The sequence below is a fragment of the Hemicordylus capensis genome, chromosome 4, assembly GCF_027244095.1.
Source record: "Hemicordylus capensis ecotype Gifberg chromosome 4, rHemCap1.1.pri, whole genome shotgun sequence".
NCBI lineage: Eukaryota > Metazoa > Chordata > Lepidosauria > Squamata > Cordylidae > Hemicordylus > Hemicordylus capensis.
Window position 1 is genome coordinate 224,645,318 of NC_069660.1, and position 14,844 is coordinate 224,660,161.

The 14,844-nt window shown below is 43.8% G+C and overlaps 1 long non-coding RNA gene across 2 annotated transcripts in view; it reads right to left on the bottom strand.

Moving 5' to 3' along the window:
• Positions 1-14,844, bottom strand: part of LOC128324468 (uncharacterized) — a 50,904-nt gene that overhangs the window by 21,373 nt on the left and 14,687 nt on the right. The window contains exons 1-2 of one of the 2 annotated variants that reach the window (XR_008306875.1): positions 12,047-12,101; positions 10,806-10,899 (exon numbers count right to left, since the gene is read on the bottom strand). The exons of the other annotated variant lie outside the window; for it this stretch is intronic. This is a non-coding gene — a long non-coding RNA (uncharacterized LOC128324468). Of the gene's footprint in view, positions 1-10,805; positions 10,900-12,046; positions 12,102-14,844 lie in introns of those variants that run through there. 2 annotated transcript variants of the gene reach the window in all.

A 14,844-nucleotide genomic window follows, 5' to 3' on the forward strand; every position in this document is an offset into this window, starting at 1 on the left:
GCAACACAACCACCCTGCATGCCCGGTAGAAGGAGGGTACTACCTTCATACACTACCTTATGGTGGTGTATGAACAGATCTGGTAGTCAGGGGCAAGCAGCTCGAGCAGTTGGTAGAAGCCAGCATTCTCCACCATCTGGAACAGCTGGTCATCCAGAGCCATCATCTCTCCAATAGCTCAGGTGATGAGGCGCGCCTCTGGGAGAATGCTTGCCCACCAACTGCACCCATTACATGACAGGCAACGTGCCCTGTTGAGAGCAAGAACAGGAGCACATCCCTTGCCACCACTAGTCAAGGGCACAGCAGTCAGCCTAGTGCCTTCAGCAGGAGCACAGGCATCCGGATGATGCCGTTCAATGTGCATCCACATCAATGATGTCAATCTAGATGGGCTTGGCGTCCTTTCCCCTGCTGACCTGTGTCCTGCAGTGGGTTTAGACAGCAGTTGTAGACTATCTTTGGCAAACCCTGCTAAATGAGCAAACAGACACCTTTTAAAGTGGCAATTCTCTTATATTTAGCAGGGTGCGAGCAACTGGCCCTATCCAACCCCAGCACAGCATTCCTCCAGTGGCTGTTGCTGGTGTTTCTTTTTAGATTGTGAGCCCTTTGGGGACAGGGGACCATCTAATTTATGTATTATTTATTTTTCTAGGTAAACTGTTTTGAGAATATTGTTGAAGAGCGGTATATAAATATTCATAGTAGTAGTAGTAGTAGTAGCAGCAGCAGCAGCAGCAGCAGCAGCAGTAGTGGCAGTGCTCAAAGTGGTTCCACATGGTGCTGCCAATAGTTCTGAACCATTAGGGTGCTACTGAGCCTGCTGGTTGGCCACCCCCAGGTCCTCTGCCCTCCATCCGTCCAGGGCTGACAAGGTGTTGCAGTGGGGCTGAGAAGGTCCAGGCTCAATGGGAATTACTTCCTCCTGCTCTTTCTCAGTTTTGGACTGAGCGGGGGTCACACTGAGAAGGGGGATTAATGGTGAGGAGGGGGGAATCTGGATGGGCTAGCAGTCATCACCTCCTCCTCCCTCCCACCAAAGCAAGAAGAGCTTCCCTGACAGGGCTTCCCCCGACTACTTCTATTTCAGCTGCCACTGGAAATGTGGGCCTGCATGCCATAACCTCTAGGGGAACATTGACTACTTGGGGATTAGGCCCCTCTTGCCATCCTCACCCCAAACACTCATCATTCCTTTCTTTGCCCACAATCCTGCTCCTAGCCCTGCCCTGTGCCCTCTTGAACATCCCTTTCCCCAAACTAGGCCCTGTTCAAAATAACCAACTAAACACCAAACTGAACCTAAAATTACACCAAAAGCACAAAAACCAACCAATTAACCAGACTGCACCAGTTAAAAATATATATTTTAACAAAACTCTAAACCTAAAACCACACAAAAACAAATGCACAAAACCTACCAAACACTAAACCTAAAAGAACCAACAAAACTACCAACCAAAAATTACAAAATGGGGGGGGGCTCACTAATCAGATGTGATGAGGCAATCCACAGCAAGCAGCTCCCCAGAGTCATCTGGTGGGCCACTGTGTGAAACAGGATGCTGGACTAGATGGGCCTTGTGCCTGAGCCAGCAGAGCTGTTCTTATGTTCTTAAAGTAATCAACAAAAAATTTAAAAAACCCAAGGCACAGCAAGGTCATCCAGAGGGGTCAGGGGTCCTCAGGACCAGCAGGGGTTAGCAGGGGTCCACAGAAGCAGCAGGTGTTCACAGAAGCAGAAGAGCAGCAGAAAGAAGGGGCCGGGGAGTAGGGTCCACCAGAGCAGAGGAGCAGGGTCCACATCACTCAGCAAAAGCAGCAGGCCAGAGGCAAGGCACAGCAGCAGGACAACAAGGTAGCCAGGATAAACAGAGCTTTTCCTCAGAAGTAATTTTGAAAGTCCCTCCTTTTTGCTCCCCCTCCCTCATCCCTCCCCCACAGCCAATGGGTGCAGAGTTGCCTTGACAACACACTGATAACCAGTCAACCAGGAAAAAAGAGATGGCTAGCCAATCGGAAGGCAGTGGCAGAAAACCAATCAGCAGGGCAGGAAAAGTGTAGACATAGCACACAAAATGGCAGCCGCCATGTTCGAACCATTGAACTGGTTTGATTCAAACTGAGCCAACTTGCTTCAAATTTGGAAAAGACCCCTCTTTTCGGGGGTCAGTCTGTTTCAAACTCAAACCAATTGAACTGGCCTGGTTCAAGTCAAAGCTGGTTCAAACCAAAGCAGTTCTGTACACTCCTAGTTTCAAGCTTGAAATGGAATGACCCAATTTCGACACAAAACATTTTGAGTATTTCAAGAGCCATTTTGGCATGCTGTTTTTCCCTTGCTGGTTGGTTTTCTGGCACTGGCTTCCAATTGGCTTGCTAACTCCTTACTTCTTGGTTGGCTTTTTAGCATCCAAATCAAATGTTATAATGGTCGACTGTGCCCCCATAGTTTGGGAGGAGGGAGGAGGAACACTTTTGGAGGGAATTTCAAAAGGTACTCAAAGGGACTGAGAGGCATAAAGCAAGCCCTTATGCCTCTCTTGAGGAAGAGGACAGGAGGAAGGAAGGTGGTATGTAGGTAGGTTTGATTTTGTGGTTTTCTTATCTCAGCACTAAGTATTTAATTTAATTTATTTAAAACTAGCTTAACCCACGCAGAGCATCTGCGCGCTAGTACTTGATTGTTCCCCTCACCCGCTGCCACAGCCCACTCACCTCAGAGAACTCTCCACCCTCACCTGAGCTGCACTCCTCCTCCTCCATCCCTTTGCTTCCACCCCCTTACCCCTCTTGGACACTGCTCCATTCCTTTACTCCATCCCCCTCACCCCTCTTGGTCATGGCTGTAGCATTGCTGGTGCCTATTGGACAAACTGCAGCCCCCTTTCCCCAGAGACCTCCCCACACTCACCCCAGCTCCGCTCCTGCTCCTCCCCACAGGAGCAGCAGCGGTCAACTGGGCCCTTCCTTGCTGCCACCATTGGCATGGCTGCTCATTCCCCTCAGGCTGCTGACAGGCCCAGGCCAGTCACTTGCCTGCCTGACTCCCTCCACCAATGGCCTTGGTAGCCCCAAACAGCAGCAGTGGTTGACTGGGCCCTTGCTGGCTGCAAATAGGCTCTGCCATGGCTGCTCGTTCCCCTCAGGCCACTTACAGACTCGGGCCCATCCCTCACTTTTTCTTCTTTCTCTCTTCTCCTCCCTTCTTCTTCTCCTTCTCTCTCCTACACAAACCTTTCCCCTCTGTCTTTCTTCCCTCCCTTCTCTCTCTTTCTCGCTCTCTTTCTCTCCATTCCTGAGTTAACAGATATTCTTCATCTTGTTTCCTCATCTCATTCATACCATGGCAGCCTTCTTCTCCTGAAGGGGCTCTTTCCTCCCTCACAACCCCTCTCTTCGCAGACCCCTGCCCACTATCCTTTTTATATATATAGATTTTTCTCCTCTACAGTCAAGAGCATCTTCCGACCAGTAACAGTTGCATTTCAACTGACCTTAACCATCATAGACCCCTCCTCCCTATCTGCATATGGAATCCCCACTGCCCAATCACCATGGTGCTTCTGCTCTCACAGGCTCCTCCTCCCTATCTGCATATGGAATCCACACTGCCCAATCACCATGGTGCTTCTTTTCTCACAGGCTCCTCCTCCCTATCTGCATATGGAATCCACACTGCCCAATCACCATAGTGCTTCTTTTCTCACAGGCTCCTCCTCCCTATCTGCATATGGAATCCACACTGCCCAATCACCATGGTGCTTCTTTTCTCACAGGCTCCTCCTCCCTATCTGCATATGGAATCCACACTGCCCAATCACCATGGTGCTTCTTTTCTCACAGGCTCCTCCTCCCTATCTGCATATAGAATATCCACTGCCCAATCACCACAGTGCTTCTCGCGAGAGCTGCCACGCATGAGATTAGCCACGGGTATGCCTTATAGAATTATATATATAGATGTTTATAACCCACCCCTCCAGTACACTATAGTTCTATCTATTGCCGCTATAACTATCTGGATTTGCTGGATCTTAGATTGATGAAGAGACAACAAAAAGGAGGAAATTTCAAAATGTATTCAAAGGGACTGGGTTATTTATTTATTTATTTGATTTCTATACCTCCCTTCCAAAAATGGCTCAGGGCGGTTTACACAGAGAAATAATAAATAAATAAGATGGATCCCTGTCCCCAAAGGGCTCACAATCTAAAAAGAAACATAAGATAGACACCAGCAACAGTCACTGGAGGTACTGTGCTGGGGGTGGATAGGCCCAGTTACTCTCCCCCTGCTAAATAAAAGAGAATCACCATGAAAAGTGCCTTTTTGCAGTATCATCATTCACATCATTGGTCAATGATGATACTGCAGTGCAGGCACTGCGGCTGGCAGTGGGTTCTGGGTCAGTGATGCTTTTTTGGGCATTTTTGGACATTGTTTGAAACATGTGTTCCTTGTTGGGAGGGACAGATTCCCTTTTACTGTGTGCCTGCAGTGTGCTTTTTCAAGGCAGGATTGCAAAATGTGTTCACACATATGTGTTCAGTGGTAAGGCATGATGGGTGCTACCTACCACCAAACCCACAAAAGAAATGGGCAAGTGGGCAATTTTTTTGAAAAATAACCTTTCCCCCAAATCCCCATAGGATCCTACTGAGGAAAAGGTTAATAAATAAATAAATATCACCCGCTTGCCAATTTCTTTTGTGGACTGGGAGGTAGGTAGCACCCATCATGCCCTACCACCTAACCCACTTTGGTGTCCCTAGGAGCTACCCGTGGAGAACAATGGGGTGTTTTGAGTTCCCCATTGTTCCCTATGGCCAAAACACTGAAAATGCACAAAATGGACTTGAAACATTTTGAGCATTTTGCATTTTGTTTCAAACTTAACACAAAATGCAAAAACTGTTTCATTCACTTCCCTAGTTAGAACTTCATTGTGAAACTTTACTCATTTATTAATGTGTTTATTAGCAAGTATCTACTTTTTAAAAAAAAATTTATGGTCACACTTGCCTATTCTATTTTATTCTTGTAGCTATTAAAGTTCTAGTGAGTTAAGGGAAAGAAAAGGGAGATCTTTCCTTTCAACAATCCATGATAGTTTTTTTCATTAAATTGTAACCTATTTCACACTTCAATATCTCAAACAGGCACCAAATACTGAGGTTTTGGTAATGCAAATGAATTTAATTAATTAACAGAACAATTTGGGGAATGGCAGACTATTAGTCAAGTAAAGTTTTGTGCAATGCAATTCTATATATGCACACTACATATTTCCCACTATATTCAGTGGTGCTTACTCCATATTAAGTGTGTTTAAGATTGCAGGATTAGTCTATCCTCCTAGTTATAACAACAATTCAGTGGGACCAAAGGGGGGAAAAATCTGCTCTGTGTACTAAATCAATGTGGCTCAAGCTCTCATTGCTGTCACGGCAACCATCTGTGGTGAATGTTGCTCATTAACTTCAATCCAAACAAGGTATGATTAATGTTAGAATAGTCAGGCACATGGAACCTCTAGAACTCTGGAAGAAAATTTGCATATCACAACAATCACAACTTTGCTGACTTGTCTAAGGCATGAGTCTTTTCAACCCTAAATCTGGATGACAGCATAGATCAGTCTTGTTTGTTTTTGCTTTAATTATGTAAAGGCAGAACTGAATCAGCATAATATAGTGTTTATGTAATTTTGGTTCATACAGATTGTGGAAAGAATTATCTTTAAAGTCTTGACAAAAAGTTATGTTAAATACAAATTGCGCAAATAATTTGAATCTCCCTCTGTGAGTATCAGGGATACAAAAGGGATACAAGATGCTTGCCCTTCCAGGATTACCCTTTTCAAATTAAAACATGACACACAGCACCAGAACAAGATTGCAGGTCCATTCTGTCTTTGAATATGGAACAGTCTGTGAAACTAATAATAACACCAGGCCATTAATCATCCTTTGTTTCCCAGTCTGCTTGCAGCAACCGAAGTGCATAAGTCATTTCCTTTTAAATTACATAGGTGCCTCCTGCTGAACTCACTCACTCCATAACCACAGCCAGTTGCACTGCCATTCCTGCTCATGCTCTCTCACGAAAGGGGATGAGCAAGGGGGCACTGCTGAGACGGGCTGCCGTCACAGCTATGTTGTCTAGGGGAGAAAGCCGTATTCCCACTATAGGAGCACAACCTCAAGGGAAGGCATCTGGATTCAGTACAACAAATGGGTAACAACTGCACATTAATTGCTCTGTAAGTTGATTTCATATCCATTGGCTCACCTTATCTCTGAAATACAATTCTTTAAGGATTATTAGGCTTTTCCAGATTCACTTTCATTTGGCTGGCTAAGAGACATAAAAGACCCTTGTAGAAAAATGGATTAGGTAACAAGATAATTGCCCTAATAAATCTCTTAGTCTTTTCGGTGTCGCAAGAATTGGTTGTTTTTGCTGCAACCAAGCAGCACAGCTACTGTAGGCTAACACAGAAACGTTTCTGGAAGATAACTGCTTGTGGTTCAGAAAAAACAAAAGAAAGAAAAGTAAAAGGAGGGGAAAGGCCATGATGTCAACAATAATGACAAAGGTTGGGTTCAGACATCATAGTGAACCAGAGGTTCAGAATTGCTGGTTTCTGGGGTGCACCCAAAAGCCCAACATCTGGTGTTGGAACAGTTATGCTGACATTGGGTGTGTTGTGCAAATTTGCCAATGTCAGCATATTTTGCTCTACTTGTGGTCCGAAAGCCAACATCTATTCCCCACTTCAAAATTTGGTTACAGATGTTGGCTTCCATATTGCAAGCATATGCCAACGTTATCAGATTCACACAACATACCCAATGTCAGCATAGTCATCCCAAAATCAGATGTCAGACACATTAGTGCATTATGAGAACCATAAGTTCAACCAAGCCACTGGCTCACTGTTAGGCCTGGCAAATTTTAGTTCAAAAATTCAGATTTTATTTGAAATTGCCAAAAAGCAGTAAAAATTGAAAGGTATAAATAAATATGTCCTTTTTATTCCACATGGGAGTGGAATGATGGTCCAAATGTTTTGGCTTGAAACAAGCCAGATTTCACCATATTTAGCCTTTCCCCGCCACCCCCCCCCCAAAAAAAATCACCAAAACCCAAAGGAGTGACCCACAGCACTGAAAAAAATAATACAAATTCCTGCCAATGTGGACTTCATTCATGCCAGATTTCATAACTATATGCCCATCCATTCCAGAATATAAAAGGGGTACAAAGGGGGCATGCTATTACTCCTTTTCATGAAGGCAAAGCACAGATTCCTCCATATGCTGATGGAATGATAGTCCAAGGAGAGTCTTCCGCTTCAGAAGTTTTTGTAAAATTCTGAAGCCAGATTGCACCACTTTTGACAAAACTTTCAAAAATTAACCAAAATCATGGGATTGACTGATTATCTTCACATTCAAGACAGGGGGCCCTGACCTCATTCCCCACATGTGTGGCAAATTTCAATACACTAGGACCAACTGGTGAATTTTGGTGATTTCATTTTTATTGCCCTATTGATCACTATGGGGGGAAATCCAAATTTAAGTCAGAATTCTGATTCTGAATGTGATCTGATATCTAACATCGCCAGAGCCCATGGAATCCAAATCTGAAATTGTTGAAGTTGGATCAGGTTGAATCAAAATCAAAATCAAAATTTTTGGAACATGAGAACATAAGAACATTATAACAGCCCTGCTGGATCATGGCCAAGGCCCATTGGGTCCAGCATCCTGTTTCACACAGTGTCCCAACTGATGCCTCTGAGAAGCTCACAGGCAAGAAGTGAAGGCATGCTATTTAGAGGCATCTTGCCTCTGAGGTTGGAGGTGGCTTATAGCCACCAGACTAGTAGGCATTGAGAGACCTGTCATCCATGAATTTATCTACATGCACACCATGATGTCTGAACCCACCCTCACTGATGATGATGTCAACTAGGATGTCAAAGACAGTTGTCTAAATATTTAACTGCCTGATTCTATAGATAAGTTAAAACTGTGGGAGCTCAGTCAGAGACTCAGAGCTGCAGTGTGATCCTATACCTTGCAGAAGAGTGAAGGAGTACATTTGTGATGGCTATTGTAGTATTTATAATCACAGAAAATCTGTGTTGTGTTGCACAGGCTTCCATGGGATGCATAAATAAGCTTCCATTTTGTATTTGAAACTTGACAGGATAGGGCAAGATGGGAAAAATTGCAGTACTAGTGATTATAACATCCTTCCCATCCAGTATATCATCTCCCTGCCACTTAATCTCATGGGGAGCTGGTTTCTCAGAACCACTCTTTGTTGCATAGATAAAATAAATATAACATTCTATAAATGTTATTACGTGCCCATGCTTTCCCCCCTTGTGTTTGAGAGAGTCAGCTGACATATCTGAACCGGCTCCATAAGGCTACTAGTGAATCAAATTGGTACAGAGGGCACAAGAATGCTGGTTCAAGACTTACATCATCTCACATACATAAATCAGGCGATGCACTTATGCACATGAGTGAAACCTGAATTTTATACTGGTTAGGGAGGACTGTTTGTCTATATGTAGGTCTGGGGTGGTATAAAATATGTTAAATAAAATAATAAAATAAATAATATACCACCCAGAATAAAAAAAGAGATTAGAACTAAGCTGCTTTCTTTGCAGGAGTTGGGCATGACCCTTTAGCCACATTTTTTCTTAGTTCATGCCTATATTATCTGTTATATCATAGGGAATGCCTAATGTAAGCAACAAGACATTTTATCATGTTTCTTTAATGAATTTTAGAGTTGCTTTGATATGGCCCCTTGAGGTCAAACAGCTACTTTAATCTATTTCCACTTTCTATTTTGATTGTTGCAAGTTGTTAGTTCTTCAGGCCTTCATTTGGTTCTAATAACATTTTCAGCCCTTTTTAAAATAAGTGAATCTGGAATTATTATACGATCTATTTGTATTATGGTGACAGGGCAGCTAAAGTGTCAAGTCTTGAATGCAAGGTGCTTGAGTTTAATATCTAGCTATTCAGCATTTATGCACTAGTAATTTGCAATTGTTGTTATACCTCTTTAACTGTCAGAGCTTCCAACAAAGACTCCTGGGAACCTCTGATCTTGTGTAGCATCACTGGCTAACAAAATGAGTTCTGAATCAAGAAGTTATGTTACATAAACATTCTCTTTCAGTCTCCCATCTTCAACTAGGGGAGCAGTAATAATACTAACAAACTTTAGATGGTTGTTGTCAGGATGACAAGTCAATGTGCATGTAGTATTCTGAACACCATAAAAGTGCATTCATAATAATATAATTGTAGTTGGTGAGATGGAATATTCCAAAACTTTCTCCCCACCCTAACAATTTAAAGAGTTTCTTGGGGAAAGTGTTTGATTGTAAAAATGTACTTACTTATTACATTTATATCCCGCTCTTCCTCCAAGGAATTCAGAGTGGTATACATGGTTATTTTAAATATGTCATGCAGATATATCCACATAGTTACTCGATGCCCTAGAGCAGGCTTCCTCAAACTGCGGCCCTCCAGATGTTGCTGAACTACAACTCCCAGCATCCCAAGCCACAATTTATTGTGGCTGGGTATGCTGGGGGTTGTAGTTCAGCAACATCTGGAGGGCCGCAGTTTGGGGATGCCTGCCCTAGAGAAACTCAATCTCATTCAGGATATAAGATTAGAAAATGATATCTGCTTAACTTTGGGTCTTACTAATAGTTGAATTGAGACTTCTGTCTTTGATTTACACAAAAATAACTTTTGTGTTTGCAAGAACATATACACAATGTAGTTTTATTTATCTGGATGAAAGAAGCGCTGGTTTTAAGGAACATCAGAATCATTTCCTGACATTTCTCATTTCAGATACCACTAAATAAATTCTTCCTCCCTGAAATTTGACATGTAAGAGTTATTTTTTCTAGTTTTATTTTATTTCTGCTCAGACTTTTCACCCTGTGGAAGGAGATATATGGAAACTGATTGCTAGCAATGCCACACCAGAATTGGTGCTTTATCAGGAACCAGTCAGAGGGCTCAAGCGCTGCTTGCTTCAAGGGTCCCAGCACAACAGCTGCATAGATATGGGCAGCTCAAGAAACTCAGTGAGGGATGCAAGCAAAACCTTGAGACAGAGTAGATGTCTGTAATTCACATAGCTTGGTCAAAGCCATTTTGAACTTCCATACGGATGAAGAGATGGTATATAAATTTCCTTTAATCAAGGAAATTAATAAAATAAAATAAAATAAATGAAATTAAGGCGGCTTGTACTGTCAAGCTTCCCAAACAGAAAGGATCAAAACAGAGGTTATCAGCTACTACTTAGGTTGATCTTTATCAAATTCTAGGTATGCAGGCAGGGATTGGTGTGAAGTTAGTTTTAAACTGTTACAAAGACCTTTAGTACATCCTCCTAAGTAGTTTAGAAATAATAAATGATGGTGATAGTGATGGGGAATAAACTCAGTTTGAGCCCGAGAACTAAGCAATTTATGTTATATCTGTAAGATTTAACTGCCTGTTGTACCCTTCAGTAATGGCTGGGCTGTGGGAAGGCGGGGTCAAGGGAGGTTTTATTTGCTGGCCTGAGAATGAAATAAGATGGCTATACAATGTTTATGAATTAGATTCAAGTTTCATAAATAGGATACTAGCTCATCCAATGAGGGTTTTTTAAATAACAGCTCACTGGACTGGCCTATATTTCAGTAAGTCCTTATATCTGCTTTTTTTAAAAAAAAAACTTATCTTACCAGGGGTGTACCAAGGCTGGAGTGGGCCAAGGGAAGAGATTTTTAAATGGTTCCCTTGCTGCCTTCCTCTTCTTCTCCTGGACCCATGTCTCCACTGCAGAAGAACATTAAGGACATGTGTAATATAGTGTAGCAGATTAACAGACAACCCAAACTGTCATCTGAATCCACTTCAAGATATATGGACCAAATGATGGGGCCTTGTGCAAAACAATTTGCAAAATATGGGAAAGGCAAACTTGTAGAAATTACATGTGGTGTTTTAAGTATATTGGCTTTTCACAGTAGAGGTTTTCCATGGTAACATAACATGTCTTAAAGAGCAAAGCAAATTAATTTAACATCCAAACAATCCTGCAAACCAGTGCTTGGATGTGGTTCTTTCAGTTTTTCCAATCTAGGGTTGTCAACAAGTTTGAAAGCCTCGACCCTTATTTCAAAACACAGCTGTACCACCTGAGACTTTGTGCCTATATACTTTTATAATAAAACTGCAATTCTATGTACACTGACTGGGAAGTCAAGTATCTTTCCCCACTCCACACATACACACACAACATGGTACACATGGGTTCTTGAGGGTACAAACAGCAACTGAACTCACAAGAATGCAATAATATAAAAGATGTATATTAATGCAAATATGCATTAGCAGAAACATTTCAACAGAAAACTTAACATATTCCCACATCCTGCATAATTCTTTATCCATTCCCCTCTCTGTCTCTAAAGGATCCAATATTTAAACAACTGAATTTGGAAGAATATAAAGATGTTTTAAAAACCCAAGGTAATGAGTTTTTTTGAGGGGGGATGGGGGAGACCTTGGAATTGTTGGGGTTTTTTTAATGCAGCTTGGGGGCTGGGTGGGAAAGAGACCCACCATTCAGAAAAGCAGGAGCTGCTTAGCTGCTCCCTCGCGCCTCTCTCTCCTGGCTTGCACTCTTTCGCTTGGCATAGCTGAGAGGAGTGATTGGAAGGAAGGCATTTTCCCCTCACCCAGATTCCCTCCTGCTGCTGCTGCTTTTTTTCAGGACATTTGCAGAATTCAGGAGTTTTGCGAGCAGACGCTGGTACAAAAAATGAAACATGGACAGACCCAATCTCTAGAAGGGTGCTCCGTTCTCCACGGCCACACACAGATGAAACTCTTCTCCTTCCCCCTTTAATGTGAGACAGTTTGAAAACGGAAGTTCAAACTCCCCAATTAGCAAAAAACAAAAATGGGGTGGGGGGCTTACTTTTTCTTGTCTTCCTTATAGTGTCACCCACCCGCTTCCACTTCCAGGTACAGCCTCAGTGATAGAAGGCAGATAGAACCACCCCCCTCCCCCAAGAGCAGGGCAGAGCTCAGCAGTGATCCTAACAATCATTCTCAGCTGCCTCCGCCTGCCGGGGAGGAGGAAGCTTCACTGAGGGGAAGTTTGCTTCTCTCCCTCCATCAATCGCCTCGGGCTCCCAGCAGCTCCCTCTCCCTCTCGAAAGCACACCACATGGGCGGGGAAGCAGGGAGAGATTTGGCAGGCAGGCTGCTGCCTTTGCTCTCCCTTGAAGGCATGCTGCATGGCAGAATTGAAGGGCAAGCACTGGCCTTGGGGGCCCCCTCAGAGGCTGTGGGCCAGGAGACATTCGTCTCCCTTTGCCTCATTAATGGTACACCCCTGTATGTTACTGAAAGTTATGAGGGAGCAGAATTTTTTGAGTGAGAGAGAGTGAGTGAAGCTCAGATAACATTTCACAAAATGCTCCAGTAACAAAAACTTCATTCATCTTGGGTGAGTAGAGGGATATATGCTGATACACAACCCACAGGGACATATTTTTGTGATGTACACAGGGCTGCAGAGGGAGGGGGAGATTGTCAGAAATCAGCCCTTCCCCTACATGCACAATAGTAATCACCCCTTCCCCCACTTACACAAACTGCCTCCAGCCTCAGAGGCAAGATGCCTCTAAATAGCAGTTGCGGGGAGCAACAGCAGGAGAGAGAGAGAGAAAGCATGCCCTCACCTATTGCCTGTGGGCTTCTTAGAGGCATCTGGTGGGCCACTGTGTGAAACAGGATGCTGGACTAGATAGGCCTAGGGCCTGATCCAGCAGGGCTATTCTTATGTTCTAATGTTCTAATAATGCGGCCTTAGTCTGGAAGCCAGCACTATAGAACCAGCATATTGCTAGTCTGGATTAGAGATCTGAAGTCCTGGGGGGGTGGGCCTGGGGGAAATCCTATTTTCCCCCAGAAAAAAAACTGGGTGCCCTCCCTCCCCCTCCCCAGGCCTTCACATCTCCAGTCTGGATATTAGCCAATAGTTGTCTTTTTTCCATGACCCATTAGATCAATCCAAAGTACATTCTTCCCTGAAAAACTAGCTTGACCATAAATACATTTCACTAGCTTATGATCAGAACCAACCACTTCTCTTTCTCTTTTTCTGTTGTATTTCAGTCCTGTTTGAAAACGGTTTTAAAAAGTAAAATAAACAGTTTGATTGCTTATTCTGTTTTTATTTTTTAAGAACTATGCTCATAAATGGAATGAATAAGGTGAGGTTTGATACATTATTATGCCATTGTCTGGTGCATGATAAGAGACAATAAGATTTCTCATTAATTTTGATGAGAGAGAGAAGAAATAACATCAAAAGGTTATGTGTCAGTTTTTAAGGTCTAGGGTGCTGAAAGAGAAAACCATGAGCACAACAGTAGATTGTGGCCGCATTTGTATGTAACACAGAACTAGGGATGTGCATGAATCATTTCGGTGCATCTATTTCGAGGTGCCGAAACGATTTGATCTGCCCCCACCAAACCATTTTGGTAGAAGCAAGCAGGCACTTTAAAAGGAGGAAGGCAGATCTTACCTGCCCCTCCATGGACCATCTGCCACCCCAGTATGGCACTGTTGGGATTAACAACCACACATATGGCTGCAGGGCTGCTCCCAGCAGCCCGTGGGTAGCATTGGCACAGCAATGGCAAACACTATGCTGACCACTCAAGATGGCATCTGTGCACATACAGATGCCATTTCCGTGCTGCACTGCCTGCAGGCTTCTGGAAGCAGGCCTGCAGCCCCATGTGCAGCATTTAATCCTGACACAGTGGGGAGCAGTGGAGGGATCATGGAGGGGCAGGGAAGACCTGCCTTCCTCCTTTTAAAGCACCCACTCTCTGCCCCCCCTCCGGGATGTGCATGAAACACTTAATGCACACACATACACAAAACCATAGTTAAACAGGGTAGAGGTTTGAAATCATGAACATCTCAATGTGTGCAATTGCGGTTTCGCGGCAAATGCAACCTGAGGTTTGCCTCTCCAAACTCCAGTTTGAACCTTCAGTTTGTAGTGAGTTTCCCCACCATAACTTGATGTTTTTTGGCAGCAGAGTTATGTCCAAACATTGCCATAACTATGGTTTCATTCAGTTTCTTGAACCCTTATCATAAAAACGACAGTGCAGACCCACCTAGGATCATGCCCGCTCCATGCCTATGGTACTTCTCACTGGCAGCCTCTCTGAGCACTTGCCCCACCCCTGGATCTCCAATCCAACAAAGCACTTGCCCAGCAATAGGGACACCCCCACGTCTCATCCCAAGCTTGTCAGTCTGTCAAATGGCAAAGTCACACAGGGGCATGCCTCTTCCCACCCTGTACCTTGCTCCCCCTTCCAGGCAATCAGGAGAGAAAGGGGTCGGGATGATAAGATGGGCATTATTTGCTTTGCTCGCTGAAAGTGAAGTGAGTTCACAAGCGCATGCACTCAAAATGGCAACATAAGCAGGGCAACCCCATTGGAGGGCTGGGACAGCAACATTTGGCAGGGTGGCAATACCCAGGACCGGGTTTAAAAGGCAACCACAACCAGGAATTATTGAATGGCTCTGCTCTAATTTTTGTACAGTGATGTTGTGGAAGGGGGGTGCAGCTCCTTCCCCTTGGGGGAATGTGTGCGGTCCCTAGGCTTACTCATGAAAAGGGCTGGGCAGCAGGATCAGCATTGCCCCCTATGAAAGGAGTGGTTTGACGTTATGTGA